We start from the raw sequence: 6,005 nt of genomic DNA, 5'->3' as shown, positions 1-6,005 counted from the left end.
AATTCCACTTTAACATTGTGGGGTATTGTGCATAGGCCAGTGACACAAAATATAAATGTAATCCATTTTAAATTCAGGCTGTAACACAACATTTTGGGGAAAAAGTCAAAGGGTGTGAATACACTGTGTACAACAAATATGGAGTGACAAGGTTTTCGTCAAACTTCGCCAAAAGTAGGTTTCAGTAGGCTGGCTATGTATTATGAATTACGTTCTTATGCATTGGATACATTACAATTACCTTCAGAAAGTGTACGTAGAAGGTCATGTCAAAGTAGAATTCAGTTTTTTTTATTTTACAAATGGATTAAAAATGAACATCTGAAATGTCTTGAGTCAGTAAGTATTCATCACTTTTGTTATGTCAAGCCCAAACAAGTTCAGCAGTCAAATGTTGCTTAACATACAGTGAAGAGTTCCTTAAACAGCAGTTCCTCACATATCCAGAACTCTGGATATGAACACTGATTGTCCCACTATTCTCTTTGGCTTGATAGCCTGTAAGGTACCACCACACAGTTCTCCACTCCACCACCATAAGGGCCTCCACTCCTCCAATACCTGCAGTAGAAACAACAGAGTTAGACTGACCACTCTCTCAGAACCTAGAGTATGAACAACACAGGAGTTAGACTAACCACTCATTCCAACTCCTTCCACTGTGGTCAGTGTTATCCCATGACTTTGGAATCAGATGGTCGACGAGGATAGATAGAGGTGCTCGTCGTAGAGAGTAGACCAAGGTGCAGCATGTTGAGTGCTCATGATAAATATTTATTTAAACTCAGAACACTAAAGCAGAACAACAAATAACGGAAACTGAATGTCACGTTCTGCAGGCTTTACAGAGCTGTGCAAAAACAAGATCCCACAACACCAGGTGGAAAAAAAACTTACTTAAGTATGATCTCCAATTAGAGACCCAGCTCTCAGATCCTCCACTTCCTGGTTGACTTTTTCTCAGGTTTTTGCCTGCCATATGAGTTCTGTTATATTCACAGACACCATTCAAACAGTTTTAGAAACTTCAGAGTGTTTTCTATCCAAATCTACTAATAATATGCATATTCTAGTTTCTGGGCCAGAGTAGTAACCTGTTTAAATTGGGTACGTTTTTCATCCGGCCGTGAAAATACTGCCCCCTAGCCCAGACAGGTTAAACACGGTTTCCCATGCTTGTTCAATGAACCATATCAATTAATGAACATGCACTTGTGGAACGGTCATTAAGACACTAACAGCTTATAGACGGTAGGCAAGAACATCACACCTGCGGGAGAGGTACAGGATGGCAACAACAACTGTCCGAGTTACACCAGGAACGCACAATCCCTCCATCAGTGCTCAGACTGTCCACAATAGGCTGAGAGAGGCTGGACTGAGGGCTTGTAGGCCTGTTGTAAGGCAGGTCCTCACCAGACATCACCGGTAACAACGTCGCCTATGGGCACAAACCCACCGTCACTGGACCAGACAGGACTGGCAAAAAGTGCTCTTCACTGACAAGTCGCGGTTTTGTCTCACCAGGGGTGATGGTTGGATTCGCGTTTATCGTCGAAGGAATGAGCGTTACACCGAGGCCTGTACTCTGGAGCGGGATCGATTTGAAGGTGGAGGGTCCGTCATGGTTTTGGGCGGTGTGTCACAGCATCATCGGACTGAGCTTGTTGTCATTGCAGGCAATCTCAACGCTGTGCGTTACAGGGAAGACATCCTCCTCCCTCATGTGGTATCCTTCCTGCAGGCTCATCCTGACATGACCCTCCAGCATGACAATGCCACCAACCATACTGCTTGTTCTGTGCGTGATTTCCTGCAAGACAGGAATGTCAATGTTCTGCCATGGCCAGCGAAGAGCCCGGATCTCAATCCCATTGAGCACACTTGGGACCTGTTGGATCGGAGGGTGAGGGCTAGGGCCATTCCCCCCTCTCTCTCTCTCTTTTCTGCAGGTGACAGATTTCACCCCTCCCCAGTGTGAGGTGGTCAGCGTCTCGGTGGTCGACTGCCCGGTTGACCCAGCAGCCTGCAGCTCCGCCTTCTGGCAGCTCTCTGCCAACATGACCGACGGCGTCAATGGCACGGGGTTCGTCAGCCTCAAACACCGCCAGGGAGTGGGCAACCTCACCTACACGGACCTAAAGCAGACGGTTGTTACAGCAGTGTTCAACGCTTCGTGCTGCTCTCTGACAGTGGAGCTGGTGGCGGTGGACAAAGCCATGAATGTCGGCACCTGTCTATACACCACCAAGGTAACCTGGCATCACAGGAGGCTGGTGAGGGGAGGACGGCTCATAACAGTGGCTGAAATTGAGTGATTGGAATGTTATCATACACTACACATGGAAACCATAGAAACCACGTGTTTGATACCATTCCAGCCATTACTATGAGCCGTCCTCCCCAATTAAGGAGCCACCTGGGGGTGTGGTTCAATGTGGGTGTGTTATGTTCGCTATATCATATCCTGACAGTAATTGTTGTTTGTCCCTCGAGTCACAGTCCCAAACAGGCCACAGTACTTTGGGTGACGAATTGCTTAGCGTGACGTGATTGGTCAAGAATCCCATGCGCTGAGCGTAATCAAAGAGGAAGAGGTGAAGGGAGGGATAACTGGGACCAAAATCTGTTTTCTCCAGCAGGTACCGTTTTTTTGTTTTGTTCGCTCACCAAACGAGGAGTTTTTGTATGGAGGACAATGAGTGTTGAATTTCATTAACAGAAAATGTAATGTCTTATTTGATACATGTGGCTTATTTTATCTAATATAAGTTTTACAATGATTAGTTTATGAGTGTACTGTTATAAGTAGGACATGTAACATCCCTGCAACTTTGAGAAAAAATACTTTATATCGGAGTTGTGCCTGGTCACAAGTTACCACAGCCACAAAGTCATAAACCCCGCCTATTTCTACAATTGCTCTTCTTTAAAAATGTATCTTAACCTTAAGCACACTGCTAACCTTTTTCCTAACCTTACATTAACAAAAAAGCACATTTTTTTCATGAATTTTGAAGATATACTAGCCAATTTTGACTGGGTATGGTGACTGTTGTGCCTGTTGTTTGTTCTCACAGGTATCTGCCCTCTCATTGACTAGAATCAAAGATGTCTATAACTATACCAAGATAGACCACAGCCCGTCGTTTCAAATGGGAACAAAGAGTCAGTGGTCAGAACAAGCAAGGAGATGAAAACATTTGCAGAATGTCGCCCAAAATCCATCTTGTTTCATCTTCCCCCACTGCCGGCCACTGGGCTTCCTCTCACTACCATATTTGGTAGTGAGTGGAAACGCCAAACGGATGCTTCACATTTAAACGTCCAGTGAAATATCTGGTTTATTGTTCTATGTGTGCAAGAATGGTCCCACCTGATCTTGCCTCCTCCCTTCACTTTTTTGAAGACATTTATTTTCATTGAGCGGCCACCAGATTATCTGGTCAATATAATGGATAATCTGTGACGTAATGCGTTTCCTGCTTTATAGTTGTGAGTCTTTTAATTTATTTTTTATCCCCCGTCCCCGCAGGAGGCCTTTTGATAGGCCTTCATTGTAAATAAGAATGGGTTCTTAACTGACTTGCCTGGTTAAATAAAGGTTAACTAAAGAGGTGAAACGCACGTTAAGCAGATCTTAATTATTAAGCAAGTGAGGAGTTTTTGTATGGGGGAAATGAGTGAGTCAAATTTTGTCAAGATCAACATTAATTGCTATTTTGATTTGAGGCTTGTGATCTAATGGTTTCGTAATGCTTTGCTTGTTAGGAGCGTAGTGATGCATGTCACGTCCCAGAAATTTTAAGAAAAACACTTTATATTGGAGTTGGCCTTGTTGAAGTTCGAGACGGTCTATGCATATTCATGAGGCTAGCATCTCACTCTCGGTTGAATATCCTGTTATGGATAGGGGGCAGTATTTTCACGGACGGATAAAAAACGTACCCGATTTAACCTCTTACATCTACACGTTCCGCTAGCGGAACGTCTGCTCCAATATCCAATGATGGGCGGGGCGCGAAATACAAACTCCTCTAAAATCCGAAAACTTCCATTTTTCAAACATATGACTATTTTACAGCTATTTAAAGACAAGACTCTCCTTTATCTAACCACACTGTCCGATTTCAAAAAGGCTATACAGCGAAAGCAAAACATTAGATTATGTCAGCAGAGTACCCAGCCAGAAATAATCAGACACCCATTTTTCAAGCTAGCATATAATGTCACATAAACCCAAACCATAGCTAAATGCAGCACTAACCTTTTATGATGTTCATCAGATGACACACCTAGGACATTATGTTATACAATACATGCATGTCTGTTCAATCAAGTTCATATTTATATCAAAAACCAGCTTTTTACATTAGCATGTGACGTTCAGAACTAGCATTCCCACCGAACACTTCCGGTGATTTTACTAAATTACTCACGATAAACGTTTACAAAAAGCATAACAATTATTTTAAGAATTATAGATACAGAACTCCTCTATGCACTCGATATGTCCGATTTTAAAATAGCTTTTCGGATGAAGCACATTTTGCAATAATCTAAGTACATAGCCCAGCCATCACGGGCTAGCTATTTAGACACCCAACCAGTTTAGCCTTCACCAAAATCACATTTCCTATAAGAAAAATGTTCTTACCTTGCTTGTTCTTCGTCAGAATACACTGCCAGGACTTCTACTTCAATAACAAATGTAGGTTTGGTCCCAAATAATCCATCGTTATGTTCCATCAAGACGTTTTGTTCGTGCGTTCTAGACACTATCCCAACGCTAAATCTCGGCCACGAGCATGACGCAGAATTTGACAAAAAAATTCTAAATATTCCATTACCGTACTTCGAAGCATGTCAACCGCTGTTTAAAACCAATTTTTATGCAATTTATCTCGTAGAAAAGCGATAATATTCCGACCGGGAATCTGCCTGTCTGTATACTGAGGGAAAAACCGAAAGCCGGGGGCGGGGCGGGTCGCGAGCGTAAGGCTTAGTCCACTGAGTGACCACTTAGCTTTTGCTCTCCTTTGTTTCAGTCAGGGCTTTGAATTACGTCATTCCTGTTTTTCCCGGGCTCTGAGACTTCATTGGAGACGTGGGAAGTGTCACGTAACAGCAGAGATCCTGAGTTTTTGGAAGAGATGTCAAACAAAGAAAATAAAAGGTCTGACAGGGTACTTCCTGAACAGAAGCATCTCAGGTTTTTGCCTGCCATAGGAGTTCTGTTATACTCACAGACACCATTCAAACAGTTTTAGAAACTGTGGAGTGTTTTCTCTCCAAAGCTAATAATTATATGCATATTCTAGTTTCTGGGCAGGAGTAATAATCAGATTAAATCGGGTACGTTTTTTATCCAGCCGTGAAAATACTGCCCCCTAGCCATAAGAGGTTAATCTGATTATTACTCCTGCCCAGAAACTAGAATATGCATATAATTATTAGCTTTGGATAGAAAACACTCGAAAGTTTCTAAAACTGTTTGAATGGTGTCTGTGAGTATAACAGAACTCATTTGGCAAGCCAAAACCTGAGAAGATTCCAAACAGGAAGCGCCCTCTCTGACCATTTCTTGGCCTTCTTGATCATCTCTATCCAAAACAGGGGATCTCTGCTGTAAAGTGACACTTCCTACGGCTCCCATAGGCTCTCAGAAGGCAGCAAAAAGCTGAATGATGTCTTTGCAGGCCCTGGCTGAAAAACACTAGCGCATTTAGATAGTGGTCGATCAGAGAACAGAGACTGGAGGCGCGTGCACGAGGCGACACCATGTTTTTATTATTTCGTCTTTGAACGAAAACAACGACTCCCGGTCGGAATATTATCGCTTTTTTACGAGAAAAATAGCATAAAAATAGATTTTAAACAGCGGTTGACATGCTTCGAAGTACGGTAATGGTATATTTAGAAATGTTTTGTCACGAAACGTGTCGGGCGCGTAACCCTTCGTCACCCTTGGATAGTGTCTTGAACGCATGAACAAAACCGCTATT

Source organism: Salmo trutta, chromosome 11 (genome assembly GCF_901001165.1).
Source record: "Salmo trutta chromosome 11, fSalTru1.1, whole genome shotgun sequence".
NCBI classification, from domain to species: domain Eukaryota; kingdom Metazoa; phylum Chordata; class Actinopteri; order Salmoniformes; family Salmonidae; genus Salmo; species Salmo trutta.
Note: the sequence above shows the minus strand (reverse complement) of the source record.